This window comes from Dermacentor silvarum, chromosome 9, assembly GCF_013339745.2.
Source record: "Dermacentor silvarum isolate Dsil-2018 chromosome 9, BIME_Dsil_1.4, whole genome shotgun sequence".
Classification (NCBI taxonomy): Eukaryota; Metazoa; Arthropoda; class Arachnida; order Ixodida; family Ixodidae; genus Dermacentor; species Dermacentor silvarum.
In genome coordinates this window covers 114,665,853-114,684,467 of record NC_051162.1, presented here as the reverse complement: position 1 = coordinate 114,684,467, position 18,615 = coordinate 114,665,853, and the positions used below count along the sequence as shown (strand labels likewise).

Sequence of the window (18,615 nt, the reverse complement as noted above, 5' to 3'; positions counted from 1 at the left end):
CGTAGAAATGACTGACTAAACGCCCCGAAGATTTTCTTTTTACAGCAAAGCTGTATACCTCTACCATCCAAGGAAATTTTAGTGTCGGCGTAAGCAAAAAACACCGCATATCCACGGGGTGAATGATGATGGGTGGGCGAAGCTCCGGAGGGAATCATCGGTAAACCGTGAATCTTCCGTGTAATTCGCCCAGTCTCGCCGCACTAAATCGAACGATTGACTTCCACCAATGACACGCGCCACATGTGACGTCATTCCTATTTTATAACAGCGCCCTTCATTATAATTGCACCATCTCCCGCTTAAGGGGACGCTAGCACAAACGCGTTAGAAACGTGCAGTACTCTCTAGTAAGGGGGAGAGGCCACAGCGTCTTACGCAGCCGTTTACACATGCCGGAACGTGCACCGCGTTTGCCAACGCCATCAGCGTTTATGAATACGGGGGTAAGGCGGAGAGGCCACAGCGTCTTACACCAGCTTCTTACACGGGCCGTATCGCGCTAGCACAAACGCGTTAGAAACGCGCAGTCTTTCTTTCGTTAATGTTGGGTATTTATTGTCATTGTGGTGCGTGTGTTCATGTGCGCTTCGTGGCGTAGTGGCTAGCGCCGCGCGTTCGGAAGCGAGGGGTCCCTGGTTCGATTCCGCGCTACGGACACAACTTTCGGAATTTTTTTTTCTCATAAAAGTAGACGTGGCTACCTACTACGACGACAACGACTACTACTCCGACGACGACTGCTACTACTACATACTACAGAGGAGGGACAGACCCACACGCTAAGGAGCTTCGCCCCTTAAAAAAAAAAAAAAAAAAAAAAAAAAAAAAAACCGCCGTACCCCATATCAGCTGTGCGATAGCTTCGCCGAGCTGGGGGAGAGAGATCTGAGAGAGAGAGAGAGAGTGAAAGCAGAGTATAAAAAATAAAAATAGCATCGCGCAGCATAGCCATGCCACTTAGACTGGCTCGAAAAAAATTCCTCTAGGTGGCGTTGAGCTTAGCGGATGCGAAGTGGAGAGGAGGAGTGAGGCAGGTGGTAGTGGGACGCGTAGAGCTGCTGCCGACGCCGACCGCGTTCACGCCTAAAGCCGGGGATACATGGAGCGAACTTTCACGGGGCAAAATTCGCCCCGCAGAAATAGACGCTGCGGTAAGACGCATTCAGTGAGCTGTAAGGATTTTAGCGGGCTGGATTTGCGTCGTCTGGCTACGTAGAGCGGTCGCACCGCGGGATAAATTGCAGAAGGTATTGTGGTTCTCCAACAGCGACGAGTTCACTTTTTCGTGTAAATTGTGGTGATACATGTTTACCTCAGTTTCAGTTCCTGTTTTAAAGCCTCCTTCAACAACAAGCGTTTAGTACGGAAGCCGGAGAGGTTTGAATTACCAAAATTTGGCGTGAACTGAGCCTGTCAGCGGCTCTCGTTCTCGAACCCCCAGGCATTCCGTGCGCCATCTGGGCCCGCACAGATGCTAACAGCCAGAAGACCACGCATGGTTGGCTTCTTATTATAATCTGCCGTCCTGCCATCCCTCTTTCCCTTCAAGGCACTTGAGCAGAAGGGACGTCCGGCGGCTCCCAATGAGCTGTTGGAAGTCGGACGGAGATCGATCGTCGCGACGCCTGGTGAGCGCGCGAGGCGCTCTCGCCACTTCCGGCAGCGATTTTCGCCGGGTGTCGTTTTTCCGATCGGACCGGGTCGCCGGCGGGAGCCAAATTTTTCGACGCCGAGCGTCGAGCGTCCGCCGCCAGGCGAATTTCGTCGCTTCGACGCCGGTTTTCCGCTCCATGAATCCCGGCCTTAACGCGCCCGGCGTCCGTGAGTGCAGCCGATGCCTCTGTCGGCGGCTCGGCGAGTTTCGACCAGAGAACTGGACACTAGTTGCTTCCGAAAGACTAAAGCGAGAGCTAGGGAAGCTGACACCAAGCGTCGCAGGAGCGAATATCTCGAATATAGATTGAGGGAAGCCGAGAGTTCGCGTAGGCGAAGAAATGAAGATCCGGAGACTTGTGAACGTGGCCAGTTGAATTCATCGCGATACTACGCAGAACATCGCGAAGAAATCCTGAGTGCCAGGAAACTAAGTGTGTGGTTTGCCACTACTTTACTAGGCTTTCCCCAGCTCCGCTGGTCTCTGCTGTTTGCGGTAGCAGAGGCGCGCATAATTTTTTCAGGTTGTTGCTATAGACACACTTGTACAATACTAAAATACAATGGGAAGTTTCAGCAGTCAAATATAGGTGAATGCTTTAGGTGATTGCATTGACAAGTCTGGCGTACAGTGAGTGGAATTCAATTGAGTATCTCCCGCAAAGTCAATGTTTTATTCCCGACACATGGAGATACGGCGCTGCCATACGAACGGCTCACATTCGTAAAACAAAGCCTGTGAACCCGAATCCTAAAGTGTGAGGTCCTAGCTATCCACCGCGTACACTGTTCAGTTAAAAGCCCTTATGCTATTTCAATTTTATAGGGTGAATGCAACAGAGGGCAACCGCGGCATGACGCTTTAGAAATAAATACTCAGCATGCTGTAACGCTTCACATAGGTTGGAAATATATAACAAAGAACCCTCTATTACTATTTTTTTAAATGAAACAAGCAGCGCACGTAGAAATTCAATAAAAGGAAAGAATAAGTGTCGTTCCTTACTTTTAGGAATATTTAGAGAGTGTACAAACAATGCATATGAGAGTTTGATACGAAGAAAAGTGTAAAAAAATTTTTTGGGCAAATTGATTCAAACTAGCACATTTTAGGGGCTTCGTTCTCTTAATAAGCTGAATGAAACACAAACAATGCTTCTATTAGTTCCCTTCACTAATCCTATAAGCAATAGCACTCAAACAAAAATTAGACTTAGAGACTTACGATCATCCTTTGCGTCAATCACGATTAGCAGTACGGTGAGCGTGAAAGCCAGAACTGTAAAGACAATTGATTTGCGCATGTTTGCAGAGCCCTCAACCTGATAGGCGATATACTGGGATGTGTGTTGTGGTCCTTATATATAATGGAGCCGTGAGTGACATTTAAAACATTTTTTTTTATATTTGACTCCCAGCAAACATACTGAAAGGAATGGGAGGAGAAAAAATCGTCTTGAGAACCGATATTGGTGAAATTTCGTTGCCCTGTTTTTGATTACTAAACTATGCTATAGACTTCAGCTAGTACGTCAAATGGCACTGGCTTCCCTAGAAAGAGTTCGCTATATTATCGATCGCATTCTCAAGCCAGACATGCAAATGGCAGCCTTTGACCATTTGCGCATGCCTATTGTGGAAACGAAGTGTCTAACGTAAGAGCGAACATTTAATAAATGTACGTCCGACGGATCGCGGCATTTCTTTCGTGGTACGCCCAACGGTTCCAGTTGATATTAAGCGAATATTTAAAGGCTCACAGGTGTCGGAGGTGGTGGTGGTGGTGGTGGTGTCACGCTAAAACGTGGGCCGATCCTGGAGATTGTGCAGAAAGGGTCCAAGCTCAATATCACCTAATCATCAGCCTATATTTATGCCCACTGCAGGACGAAGGCCTCTCCATGTGATCTCCAATTACCCCTGTCTTTGGCTAGCTGATTCCCACTTGCGCCAGCAAATTTCCCAAGTTCATCAGCCCACCTAGTTTTCTGCCGTCCTCGCCTCCACTTCTCTTCTCTTGGTATCCATTCTGTAAACCTAATGGTCCCCCGGTTATCCATCGTACGCATTACATGGCCTACCCAGCTCCAAATTTTTCTCCTAATGTCAATGTATTAATGTCGTCATGCAGTGGACATAAATGTCGGCTGATGATGATGATGAGATGAAGCTGACGAAGCTGAAATGACGACGATACGAAGGCCAAAAACTATACCACGAGGATGTGCGCAGTGGTCCAAGTTGGTAAAGAACATGAACCACTGGGTCGGTGTAAAAGGTGACGGCATATCGACGAAGGAATGACGAGAGTCGCAAGACAGAGCTATAATGACGGTGCAAAGACTATGAAATGTTCAGGACCATGAAGATGTTTGCGGTAGTCAAAACTGGTAGAGACCGTGAGCCACTGGGCTGGTCTAGGAGGTGATGGCGTGACGGCGATGGCATGAAGAGTGACGGATAATGAAGGTGGAATGGCAACAACGCAAAGAGAACGGCAGCATCAAGACTAGGAGGGCATACGAACTGGCCCAAGCTAGTGTATATTTTAGGCCGCTGAGTCGGCGTAAGAGGATAGACAGATAGATTGAAATATATATATATATATAGATAGATAATAGTTACGCTGAAAATGTCTTAAGTAGGCAAAAAGAATGCGAATCGCATTAAAATACGCAGTGCTAAAACTGAGCATCACTGATACGCGCGATGAATTCGAAGCCCCTATTAGCGCAAATTGTTTTCGATGCGCCAAATACCCGTCAAGCCAACGTAAAACTGGTTCGTAGTGTAGGATGCTTTGAGCTTAAACATAATTTTTTTTTTGGTGGCAAAAATTTTTTTTGGTGAGGGCACTGAGGCTACCGCAAAACATCAACTTTCTTCACCGTATAATTGGTGATCTATGGTTGGCAAATACCCAAACAGGCAAATTATAGTAAGCATAAACAGAGCATAATTCACTGATCTATCGTGGAGAAAACCACCATATGTGGAATGGTTGGCACTATTATTTCACAACAAAGAATGACCGCCTAGTCGAATAGTCAGAGATCGCCCAGAAGCATGCGGTTACCGACTGTGGTAACACCCAGCGGCTCACGAATCGGTACACGTTCGAGATTGTTTTGCCCGCCTTTGACATCAAGAAGTAAAGCGCCAGTGCGCTGGAACTTTTTTTTATTGTTGTGCACAGTTTGTGAGGCAATAAAGTAGCCGGTTGATGATCAGCCTTCTAAAACTACTTTGCTGTCCCTGTCTTTGCCTGCAATGTGGTATAGAATAATGGAATTGAGGTAACAGCCAAAATAAAAAAGAATGTTTTCTGGAACAAGAAACCACCCTAGAAGGAAAAGCTCTTTCCTGTCACAGGTGCAAGCGTTAACCATTTAGACTTCGCCCAAGTGCCGACGGATATATTTTATGGCTTCCGAAAAAACATATTTCAAATGCTTAGAAGTAAATTCTTTGACCTCTGAAGCTTCGACGTTCATTTTGCATTGTAGCAACACGTGAAAGGACACCATAATAAAATTAAATGGTGATTACAGGGTGAAGGTCACTATGCGCCCATGTACGCCAAATAGAAAAGGCTGCCGCTCAGCCGTTCAAAGAACCTCAAATGTTATAACACATTTGTTGATTGTAAAGCTAGCTTTCCTGCGAAGCGCGTTGCCTAATTGCTGGTGGCAGAGTAATTTAAAGCAAGGAACTTGTGCAGACACATTTTGCTTGTTAATACGACATCGAAAATCATCGAAAGTCGCTCTCGTGATGGAACCATGCGCAAAAGACATCTTTGTTTCATCTTTGTTACTACATCATTGAGATGCACTCGTCGTCATACCATCACCCTCATGCCGTAGCCGGCAACCTATCGTCTTTGCGCCACGGTTATCTTTTCAAAATCATCATCTCATTGTCCCCATTTCGTCATCATACCGCCTTCATCATTCTTTCAATGTCATTCCTTCTTCAGCATTACGTCGTCTTTACTGTGCAGTCGTGACACAGTCTTCCTCATGCCTTCATGCTGATGGGCAAACTTGCCAAGAGATCGCCTTAACAAAGTGGGCCCATACGGAAGGCACTGTATGTCACCTATAGCCGAAGAGACAGAAGTCTTGCAACGGCCATTACACATTATATACAAACGTGGCTTCAGCGATATGGTGCGTCCCTGCATGGCATGAATGCTAATCGCATTACCGCCGACAGTCATCATTAGATGGGTTATGCCGTATTTGTTTTGCTTAGTCATTTGTGCAGGCCGTGTATGAGAATGAAGTCGCCTGACGAGGACAGAAATTGTTGATGATGATGGCGGCGTGATCGACAACATTGTGAACCTAAGTTTAAGACCCTGGATTGTGCCGAACGAAACGAAGAGGATATGAAAATCGGTTAGCAATGAAGGAGGTGTAGCCGTTGCCACACAACTATATTTCACTTTCTTTTTGAACGCGGCAAAGGAACACTAGACAACCAAAATAAGCAAATTTTAGGAAATGTCGACCAAATTCCTCATCTAGATCCCGTCAGCGATGTCTTTTCTGTGCACGCCAGAAGCAAGTACATTGTATAGTATGCCAATCGTCTGTCTTTTGTTTCGAGCAGAACGAACTATATTCAAATTTCTCTTAAAAATGCCACTGCGATGATCCAAAGCTTTCCTTTAACAGAAATGACGAGCGACATCCGAAGGCAGCAAGTGAGTTCAGAGCACTGACCTTTCTATTCATGACACGCAAAGAAATGCTTCTTCCCTCATCTTCTTGAAAGATCACTTAGTGCACAAATCAAAGCTATTTCAAAGTACAGACTCGTATGTTCCCCTTTCGCAGCCTAGTGAGCTTTACGCCTGACATTCTCCCATTCCACAAAGGTATCGCACGCGACTGTTGGATATAAGAGCGTAGTTAGGGAAATGTGAAAACTGCGTCCTTCTTGTGGAAACAGTGAAAGCAGTGAAGATATATGAAACAGTGTAGTATATATGAAAACAGTGAAGATTCCTGCAAATTCTATAGGGCGTAGGAGCAGGAAGAAGAGGTCGGTGCTCTGGTAGTGGCCGTTCCAGCTTTCTCTGATATGGCGGCAACTGTTCCGCCCCAGCGGGGTCGTTTATCCTGTGCGGGGAGAATTATGCGGCGACTGAGCAGCGCTTAACTATTTTACGGTGCAAGACGAGCAAGCCAACTGGAAACAAGGAAGCCATAATAATCAGGATGTTTAGTGTCTTCAATCGCTTCATAATAGCCTGGTCCACATAGAATCATGTCATATCGACTACAGAATTCCCAAATAATTTATTTTTAAGGAATTTATTTCCTGCTACGAACTCAGGAAACGACCCGCATACATATATGGCACGCAGTGCAAAACAAGAATCATTTTTGGAGTAACAAAAGAACGCAAAGCCGTTCTGGTTTCGGGCAAGCTGTTGCCAAAATTCGACTTACTATCCCCAAACTGGCGCTACAGATCATGCCACTCCAGTTCCCTTCGTGGATGCTGTCTTCTTTACACATTCGAAAGTACATCCCTGGAATAGAGTCCAGCAAGAACAGCCTGGTCGAAATGCTTCAAGGAGATATGTTACAGAAAGCACTGGCCTACATGAGCGTGAAGTACTCCGCTACATGCCCATATTCACTGACGGCTCATCTACACAACGTAGCTCTTCCTGTGGTACTTCCGTTCCTTCCACAGGCCAGACATGTTCATGGCGTTTAGACATCAACACTATCTTTAGATATCAACATTCTCTTAGCTGTATGCAATGAAACAGACAATAAAATACGTACTATGACAGCTTCAACAACAATGGACAATCTTCACAGACTCGAAAGCAGCATTGCAAAGCCTATGCACGAAAATTACCAAAGCAAGCAATTATATTTTGGTCGAGGACAGAGCATACCTGCATCACTTGGCATCTAATATTGGGCCCGTGATAGTATTTCAGTGGCTTCCAAGACATTGCGGGTAAAAGGTAATGAAAAGGCGGATGAGGCAGCCTGCAGAGGCCATGATCCCAAAAAATGTCACAGTTTCGCCCTAAGGGCGAAGCAATGAATGCGATAGCAACACAGCAATGTCATTCGAAGTAAGGTGAGCGGCTTTGGTAGCAATATGAATTGTAGTAAACATGAGCTGATTAAGTAAGCAGGTGTCCTGCGGCGCAAGTAGACCGACATGAAGAGAGACTGGATGACCACGAGAAGGCGCGTGTAAAACGGTGGTGTTGATGAGAAGCGCGTCCCGTGGGCAGCGCGTGCGAAGGGACACACCTGTAGCGCTGCACTGCCGATCCGGGCAGCATTGCATGTGTAGCGTGCGTTAGAAAATGTGGCCCGACTATTACTAACTGAATGAACAAGCGTGGTGTGAGCGCGCCAAACAAACATGAATAGATCCCACTGAATGACTGCAGACAAAGACTGTCAAAACGCTGGCAGCGGGCGAAGGTACGTGCGGTCTATCGCTTCAACAGAAACTGAGCGGCGAATGCACAGTGCATAAAGGTCAGAGCCGTGTGGAGATAAGAGACGGTGCGGGCGAGCGACGAGCGCGGTTGTTGGCAGAGTAGAAGTGCGCCACCCCCCCCCCCCCCTTTTCCCTCCGGCGCTGGCTTCCCGCTTCCTTGCGTGCGCGTGGGAGTCTGAGTGCGTTCGCTCTCCGTGATAGCACTCGTCCCCGCACGCTTCCGCTCGGGCATACGGCGCGCGGCGAAGATTTTATCTATAGGGAACCTCACGGCGACGGCGACGCCGACGGCACAAATCCGGTTGAAGTGTCCATATAATTGATAAAAAGTGGCAACGACAAGCAAATTATCAATAGGTGGTGCCAGTCCATTTGAAACTCTGTTAAGTCATACGTGTCCTTCAAGTGACCAGTCATTTGAGCATACTAAAATTTCGACCAAGCAATGGATTCAGCATTTCGGTCCTACATGGGTGTCTTCCATATACAGGGTGTTTCAGCGATCACTTTCAAAAATTTGTAAAGGTTGCCTGGGGCAGATAGCACCATTCTAGTTGATTAGCTGGTCTACTGGATGAGGCGGACATTACTTGCATAAGAAATTGCAATGCATAATTGAATAATTAACAAAACTTCACTAATGAAGTTTTAACTAATTACCTGATGGCCCATATTGCAATTTACAAATTGTAGCCGTGGAGTTCGCAAAGCGGATCCACTTGGAACGAATTCTCGGGATGACACCAGTTTCGAGATATTAATTCCCGAACTTTGCAGAGGAATGCAATGGCGTTCGAGTTAGTTTCTTAACAAAACGTCGCTTTATGCATTGAAGCACGAAATTAACTCAAACGCCAATGCATTTCTCCGCAAAGTTCGGGAATTAATATCTCGAAACTGATGTCATCCTGAGAATTAATTCCAAATGAATCCGCCTTGCGAACTCCACGGCTACAATTTGTAAATTGCAATGTAGGCCATCAGGTATTTAGTTAAAAACTTAATTAGTCAATTTTTGTTAATTAACCGATTAGGCATTTCAATTTTTTGTGGCAATATTGTCCGCCTCTTCGAGTAGACCAGCTCATTAACTAGAATTGGGCTATCTGCCACAGGTAACCTTAAATAAATTTTGAAAGTGTTCGCTGAAACACTCTGTATATAGAGGGTGTTTCAGCGAACACTTTCAGAAATCCTTAAAGGTTGCCTGTGGCAGATAGGACAATTTTAGTTCATGAGCTGGTCTACTCCCATAGGCGGACATTACTTGCACAAGAAATTGAAATGCCTAATCCAATAATTACCATAAATTCACTAATTACGTTCTTAACTAATTGCCTGACGGCCCATTCACAGTTGATCCAAAAATGCCTTTTTTCTGCAACCAAGTTCTCCCGGGTAGCGTTTCACTGTGTAATGGAAAGAAAAATGTTTTTGTATATGGGGATAAAGGCACTTTGTGGACTCGCTGAAGTACGTCATGCCCTTCGCCACGCCATCGCATGTTAGCTGCTGCAGAAGTTTGCCCTATACACGCTTCCAAGCACGCGAGGAGTCATGCGATGTGAGATGCGCGCCACGTAGCTTCAATACGTGCATACTTTGCGTGTGAGAGGTAAAATATATTGGCCTTGTAAGTCGAAAAAAGTGAAGAGATGGACCTTACACAGGCGAGGAATTGTGATGACTCAGCTCCGTAATTAACAGAGAAGGCCTAATATAGGGCGCGCATTGCTATTGCAAAATGGAAGCCTAACAGAAGGGAAGACAGATTTTCTTCGCACTGATCGTAAGACTAGCGCAACGTTCTAGATATGCTACCTTAAAAGGCCCATGAATAAACTGTCATTCCACGAAACAATCACTGAACGCCTGAATCAAGAAGTTCGGGGGGATTTCAGCAGTAGCGCCAATTCAATTTTGCATATGATTGGAATGGAGACTTTGAAAGTGGTGCTAGTCTTAGCATTTCTGCTAAGCTGACATGAATTCGGTACTTCTCGGCTTCAATTTCACAATTCGAGCGTGTCCTTTTAAGAGAATAATTTAAAGGTTATTTACTGAGTTATTTGAACGAGCGACCTTCGACATTCTGATTGGTCGATCAAGTATATATCCTCCGCCTCTTCAGGCAATCCCAATTAACAGGCCAAAATCTGTGTAAACTGCGCACAACGTTTGAAAATGTTTGTTCGAACTAATAAAAATACATGATATGCACACTTGAACCAAACGCCCACAATTATTTTCTCACATGTTAACAACATATAAAATTATAAAAAATGTAAACTATTATTGTTGTTTCAACTACTTAGCACTTTTCATCGATATGAAGAAAGTAAACATGTGAAATGCACTGAGGCAACCTGAGTGAAACTTGCAGAGTGACGTCTTGATAATTGGAGGCTGGAAACTGCAGTCACATATAAAGCTGTGATGTCGCGTATACAAGCATAAACAACCCCTGTCAAGTATCTCTACATTCGTCTCTTGACAAACTATGCCATGTAGCCTTAATTAAGTGTATGTATTCTTTGTAAAGTTGGGTTAATATTTCACGCGGTCGTCAGATTATTCTAATCGTAAAGAACGTCTGCATAATAGAGAGAAACGAAACAATTTCAATTGCGAAGATTTTATTTCTATATATTTTCCAGATAATAGTTACCACCACCGCATTTTTGGACAATGTTTCACTGTAAATATTGCTCAGTTAGAATATACGCGTATTGCCAGTGACGAATAGATCCCTGCAAGTGAAGAGAAATCTTGATTAGTTTCAGCAGGTTTATCAGAGGTACACTGCATACATGTATGTCTACATACTTTCCCACATAGCCTAAGGGAAAGCAGATTTAGGTAATTGTGGGCGTTAGGAACGTATTTTACGTGGAAAATATAGCTTGATTTGCAACATAGAGTGTTATGTGTTCAAGTTTGCTGCGCGCGTTGACACCATGCTTGTTAATTTAATTAGCAAGCGAATGTTTACAAGTTGATACGGCCGATAAAAGTACTATCCTTACTTCGCATGGCTCTCTGCTAATTTGCAAACGGAATCCACGCTTCGCCTTTCGGGTGAAACTACTTTTTTTTCTTACGCTACCAATCAACTACTACTCAACTACCAACTACTCAACCAATCAACTACACTATAATAACGATTAAATGTGTTAACTTCTTTATTTATATCTTTTGTTACGACCTTGACGCGGCGACAGCGAAGTAACCATTTTTTGTGTTTGTGGCTCACACAGACTGCTACGCTGTGGTCCATGGTTTGAATCCCGGTCAGAAGTATTTTTTGTTTTTCTTCTAATGCTACGAATCATCTACTATTATACTATTGTATTGATTACATGGGATAACTTGCCCAATGATGCATTTATTATGCAGATATAAGGCGTCACGGGAAGGACATATATTGCTTGGGTACTCGCCGAAGAATACTTACGCATTAATCGTGTCACTTAAAATTGTGCGTGCTTTGCGTTGATTTTCTAGACTATTTCCTGAAACAGGAAGGGCCGGGCTGCTTCTTGCAGTGCCAACCTCAGGACTACTCCACCTCAAGGAAAAAGGGAACACCAGTCCCGCTTCTCCACCCACATAGAGCACCCATTTCTTGGGGCAAGGTTTGACCTATTAAAGGCATAAATTAGCACGTTTAAAAATATATGTGTGTTTTCAAACGCTGTGAACAGAAACATCTCCGCAAACACAAAGCCTACAGCTGCAAAACACGCACATATTTTTAAACGTGCGAATTTATGCATTTATTAGGTCAAACCTTGCCCCAAGAAATGAGTGCTCTAATGTGGGTGGGGAAGCGGGATTGGTGTTCTCTTTTTGAGTGATCGGCTCTAGTTCGCATGGCGTCAATTGCGCAACATCCAACTACATGTGCCAGTGAACATAGGTAGCGAAACAGCTTTGCCCCCTAGTGTGTTGGTATGGAAACTAAGCACATGAGATGATATGCGGCAACTTTCTCGCGCTCCGTTCTCGCTCGACCGGCTTTCAGAGGTTAGCATGGCAGCGGCAACGTCGCACTGCAGTACCGACGCCTACATTTTTTTATATATATGCAAGGGCCCTTTGGGATGTCTAAACTGCGCATAACAACATACATTGCATTCATTAATGTCTGTCGTGGATGTACGACGGAGCCAATCAAAACAGTCCAGTTGACTTTATGCAAGACACAAAGCTTCACAATCATGTGTAACACTTCCTTTTGATGCCGTAAGGCAAATTAACACAATAAAATAAAACAGTCCAGTTAAACTTGGTGGTATATTGCTGCCCAACTATTGTTGTACATGTGACTTTGAGTTCATAACTAAGCACAACCCTAAATTCAGTGTGTCCCCGTGTTCTCACTAATACGAGCGTATAATATTTCTTTCGTTCGGATACTATCATATATTCAGCTCTCATTATTATACAGACAGAAAGCTGAAAAAGCTTGGGGACAGCTTGATTTCTGGAAACCTTTGGGGGGAGCATTTTGAGAGTAAGGACTTTTATTTTAATGGCACCTTTTCTAAAGAAATGGGAAAACTACAGGAAACGGGTACTTACCCCTCATTTCTCCCAATTCTAGATCCGCCTCAAGCTAGCAGAAGTTCTATTCTTCTTCCTCACTTGAGCTAATCCCGCAGTAGTGTTCACAATCTCCGAGTGTGTCAAAATTGTTGCAACTGTTACTGCTTCCAACAAAAGTGTCGCACTGGCCAGTCTCATTGTTGTAGTAGTATGTATCCTGTCGTATGTAAGCATTCGTAATCATGGGTGGGCAGGTTTTGCACACTGCAATAGAACACGAAAGCTACTGTTATTTACAGCATGTAATTGAGTTTTGCGCTTAGATTTATTATGCATTTACGCTGGTGAGAGTTTCGCTAAAACGCAGTACGTCTCATGAAGTAATTTTCATTTCACATGTGAAACTTTGCGTCGTGTTCGCACATTGCGTAGTACGGATTACAAAAATGCATCGAATGTTCAGATTTACGTGGTCAGCTTGCCGAAGTAATACTTCTTTGCATTCCCAGTTGCCTCTATGCAGGTTGTGAAAAGGCTGGAAACATGACCAGGAAAAAAATAATCTTGCAGCATTTTTTGTTAAACTTCTTGAAGGTGAAGAAGGCAGCAGCGAAAAAAATTACGGCAAAAACGTCTCAGTGGGAATTGTCAGCTAGTGCGTAAGTATCTTTCTAGTAGCTTATCATGCATACATACTCGTACGTCTCTGGCGTATCCGAACGCGTGTGGTCACATGATGGCGACTATTGCCTAAATAATTACGTAAATGAAGATTTGATGAATAAAAATATTAACAGCCGTGTCGAGAAAACGGGGGTACCTGACGTACTACTTTTTCTTCCTTTCGTACTACTTGTCCTTCCCTTTCGTGCAACTTTTCTTTCCGTTGCATTGTACAATTCTCTGCTCGTTGCTGTTGTGGCTTGCGTTCAATGTCTCCAGTTTGCTCGACTGCGTGGTTAGCAGCATTCGTCCGCCATTGGCGCTTGCGATTCTTAGAAATTAAAGTGCTTCAAAATTAGATCTGTCTGTTACGTAAGGCAATGAATGGTTCATATATACCCCTTTAAGCAATGGCTCATACCCCCGTAAAGGCGGTGCCCCAATAATGACGACTGAACAGAAGTGAACGCTGGAATGTTGAGCGGCAGCGGCGCCGCCTGTGGCAGAAGACGACGACGACGAACGTGGGAGCAGTGGCATGAGCGCGTGCCGAGCACGAGCGCAAACTGAGGGGCGCCAACGAGCCAGCTGCGGAAGACGACGACGACGCTCGAGCCAATGCTGATGATGATACCGTGTACACCGCGTCCACGGATCCCGACAAAAGTGAGGCTCTAAAGCTTCGCTTTAAAAGTTATTAGGCCTAAATAGTCGTACGATAGCGACGTGTCCCTACTTAAAAAGCCCCGAATTACCCGTAACTCCAACATCCAATAACATCATATGACATATGGGTAAAAACCGGGTTCTTGTATGAGTCCTATTCGTTTCAAGCCTGATTATTGGATATGGGAGTTATGGGGCATATGAATTTTTCGAGAGGGCTGCCTAGTTATTATTTAAATAAGTAGGTTTGAATATTGTCGCGAGAGGAAAAGGCAGGCAGTCAGTTCCGAGCGAACGGCTGTTGACTGTTCTGGCCGCAGCAGCCAACAACACCTCTTCGTCCTCGTCCTCTAGCGTTACTAACGCGTGGCATTACCCCTCCCTCAAAAAAAAAAAAAAAAAAGAGGCATCGTCTCGATGCCACGGCACGAAAAAACAGTGAAAGTTAAGCCACGAAAGTGGGTGACGGGTTAAATAGCACAGGGAGAAAATAAAAGAAATGAAAAAGACAACGGACGTGAGGACAGGCACCGTACCACAAAGTTCGTGAACTGGCGTCAGCGCGAGTGGTAGGGCTTCATCCTGGAGACGTGAACAATGTCGGAGGAGCGTGGTCTACGCGATTGGTGCGATGATTCCGCTGGAACAACTTCGTAGTTGACTTGATTTATGCGATGAAGAACTATGTAGGGCCCAAAGTAACGGCGCAATAATTTTTCTGAGTGGCCTCGTAGACGTATAGAAGTCCAAATCCACACGAGATCTCCTGGCTTGTATGTTACGACTCGGTGGCGGATGTTGTATCGACGAGCGTCTTGACTTTGCAGAGATAGAATTCATTGCCGTGCAAGCTGCCGCGCTGCTTCGGCACGCTGAACAACAGCGTCTGTATCTGGGGTGGTCGTATCAGACGAAATTGGTAGAAGCATCACGTCGAGCATAGTGATGACGTCGCGTCCGTAGACCAGACGAAAAGGAGGAAACCCGGTGGTTTCTTGAAGCGCAGTGTTATACGCAAATGTCACATACGGGAGCAGTTCGTCCCAATTCTTGTGATCCGTGGCGACATACATGGAAAGCATATCTGCAATCGTTTTGTTGAGACGCTCAGTTAACCCATTGGTCTGTGGGTGATATGCAGTTGCCGTACGGTGCGTTGTACCACTCAGCTGCAGGATATCTCTGACCAACTGCGCGGTGAAGGCTGTACCACGGTCTGTGATGACGACAGCTGGAGAACCATGTCGCAGGACGATATTTTTGACGAAGAAGTTGGCCACATCCGAAGCAGTAGCTCGTTGGGTTTCGCAATATCTGGTCAAGTAATCGGTGGCGACAACAATCCAGCGGTTATCAGCTGAATACTTGGGAAACGGGCCGAGTAAATCCATCCCGACCTGTTCAAAAGGTGAGCAAGGAGGTCGTACAGGCTGAAGCAGACCGGCTGGTTTCATTGGTGGAACTTTGCGACGGTGGCAATCACGACAAGTTCGGACGTACTGCTTCACGCTTTTTGTGAGTTTTCGCCAGTAGTACTTCTTCTTGATCCTTGCCAGAGTACGCGTGAAACCAAGATGCCCGGACGTGGGTTCGTCGTGGCATGCACGTAAAATGTCGTCGCGGAGAGAAGCGGGAACAACGAGTAGAAAAACGGTTTCCGTGGGATGAAAGTTCCGCTTGTAGAGGATGTCGCTGCGTAAGGCAGAAAGAGGACACGTGACGCGCGAACTGCCGCGGTGGTTGTTGGCGGCGTCGTTCAAGGTATTCAATCAGGGGTTGCAGCTCTGAATCCTGGCGTTGCTGTTGAGCTAGGTTTAGAGATGGAAGACTACAAAGAAAACCGCAGTCCTCGTCAGTATCTGTTGGTGCGGGTTCGACGGGGGCGCGGGAGAGACAATCGGCGTCGGTGTGTTTCTGACCAGACTTATAGACAATTGTCATGTCAAATTCCTGTAGCCGAAGGCTCCATCTTGCGAGACGTCCCGAAGGATCCTTGAGATTCGCCAGCCAACAGAGAGAGTGGTGATCGCTGATGACTCGGAAGGCGTGTCCGTACAAGTATGGCCGGAACTTCTGGATAGCCCACACGACCGCCAGACATTCTTTTTCAGTTGCTGAGTAGTTGTTTTCAGCAGCAGACAACGTGCGGCTGGCATAGGCAATAACGCGCTCAACACCAGCTTGAAATTGGTCGAGTGTGGCTCCGAGACCAACGTTGCTAGAATCAGTATGCACTTGTGTGTCGGCGTCTGTGTCAAAGTGCCCAAGGATCGGTGGTGTCTGTAGACGTCGCTGAAGGTCGTGGAAAGCGTCGGATTGAGCCGGGCCCCAAATAAATGTCACGTCGTTCTTGATGAGTCGTAACAAAGGTTCGGCAATCTCAGAAAATTTTGGCACAAAACGACGGTAATAAGCACAAAGCCCTAGAAATCGGCGTACATCGTGCTTTGTCTTCGGTATCGGAAACAAACCAACTGCCGTGGCTTTGTCAGGGTCAGGGCGAATACCGGTGCTGCTGACAATATGACCCAGAAATTTAAGCTCCTCGTATCCGAAGCGCCATTTTTCGGGCTTCAGAGATAGGCCGGCGGTGCGGATGGCCTGAAGAACAGCCTCAAGCCTCTCGATGTGTTGCTCAAACGTGGTTGAAAAAACAACTACATCGTCTAAGTAGACTAAACACGAGTGCCACTTGAGGTCAGATAAAACTGTAGTCCATCATGCGTTGAAATGTGGGCGGTGAGGCCGCTGTCATGCGAATGTGGGCTCTCCTGGAGAATCTACAAAAAAAGGACCTTCCGTATGCGTGCCTGCAACACCTTCTATTTCCCGAGGGATCAGTTATAGCCCGCAGAGAAACTTCACGTCTCCTTATGAAATTCTTAAGAGAGACTGGTTTGATGGACATATGGTGAAACCATTCAGCGATATTGTCAGAGACGCTCAGGCGGAGCAATTGCCGGCCTTGATCGCCAGGCTACACCCGCCTGTTGCTACAATTCACCACCACCACCACCACCACCATGTGGGCGGAGCGGAGCACAGTCCAAAAGGGAGGACCTTAAATTCATAGAGGCCCTCCGGTGTTATAAACGCCGTTTTTTCCTGGTCCCGTTCGTCAACTTCAATCTTCCAGTACGCGCTACGTAGATCCATTGAAGAAAAGTAACGGGCATGCAGCAGACGATACAAGGAGTCGTCAATCCGAGGAAGTGGATAAACGTCCTTTTTCGTGATCTTGTTCAGTTTGCGATAATCTACAAAGAATCGTAGTGAACCGTCTTTCTTCTTAACTAGTACAACAGGTGATGCCCAAGGGCTTGTCGATGGTTGAATGACATCATTATCCAGCATCTGCTTAACTTGATGACGAATAGCATTCTGTTCTCTCTGTGACACGCGGTAAGTGTGTTGGCGAACAGGTTGGACGGTCGGTTCAGTGATGATTCTGTGCTTGGTTAGAGGAGTCTGCCTGACCTTCGACGTGGTGGCAAAACAGTCGGCAAATGAGGATAGTAGGCTGAGGAGCCTCTCCTGTTGGGGTTGTTTCAGCTGTGGATTGACGTTGATGTGACTGGTCAAGTCCACAGCGCTGTTTTCCTGCATCGAGATTGTCGTTACCGAAGCACATGCGTTGGACTCGTCCACTGTTTCAAAGTGGGCAATGGTGGTATGCTTCGCAAAATGCTTGTATTCGCCGCTGAAGTTAGTAACTAGGATCGTGGTTTGCCTATTTTGGAGCTCTACGAGACCTCGTGCGACGCCGACTTCTCGATCCAGCAAAATGGTGAGGTTACCTTCGGCGATGCCCATATCGAGGTGGTCTTGAGGGCACTCAACAAGGACGAAGATGCTACTTCGAGGCGGTAACGTTACGCAGTCATCGACCACGCGTAAAGCCGCGCGATGATGTTCATCCTTAACATCAGAATCGGAAGAAACATTGTTCGAAAAAGTCACGAACAAGTCACGCAGATTAAAGATCGCCCCATATTCCTGAAGAAAATCCATGCCCAATATAACCAGTCGAGAACACTTGGGAAGCACAAGGAAAGACGCTACGAAGGTCGAAGTATAAATTGTAAGTCTGGCGGTGCGTCGTCCAATGGGTGACACGAGGTATCCTCCAGCCGTGGTCAGATGTGGGCCACCCCACGCTGTCAGCACTTTGCGTGACCGATTGGCCAGTGAGGCACACATAACCGAGTAATCAGCTCCAGTATCGACAAGTGCAGTTACCGGATAACAGTCGACGGAAACAGTAATAGCAGCAGAAGCTCTTTTTGCGGTTTCGAAGGAAGGCGTCAGCGGTACGTCGCGAGGGGCCCGGGGTGGCGTCGGCGGAGGATATTTGACGGTTCGCATGACAGCGGCCTCACCCCCGGAGGTCGCCGTTTTCAGTTTCCCCGCCGCGGGCTTCCGCCGGTGACTCCAGTGGAATCAAAGGCGGGTCGAGCGCGGTTTGGTGATGTGTGCCGATGAGGTGACGGCGACCGCGACTGTCTTCGCTGAGGGACAGGAGGAAGACGGTTGCTTTCCAAGTACTCCTCGATTTCGTGTGGGCGTTCGCCATAGCGCGGGCAACGGGCGTCC

General features: G+C 46.2%; 1 protein-coding gene and 1 long non-coding RNA gene across 3 annotated transcripts in view; both read right to left on the bottom strand.

The window, feature by feature from the left end:
• LOC119464125 (rab-like protein 2A) overlaps window positions 1–18,615 on the bottom strand; it is a 411,477-nt gene that overhangs the window by 213,255 nt on the left and 179,607 nt on the right. The window lies entirely within an intron of this gene.
• LOC125940313 (uncharacterized) overlaps window positions 10,765–18,615 on the bottom strand; it is a 61,741-nt gene continuing 53,890 nt past the window's right edge. Inside the window, exon 4 of the long non-coding RNA XR_007463521.1 lies at window positions 10,765–10,895. This is a non-coding gene — a long non-coding RNA (uncharacterized LOC125940313). The remainder of the gene's footprint in view (window positions 10,896–18,615) is intronic.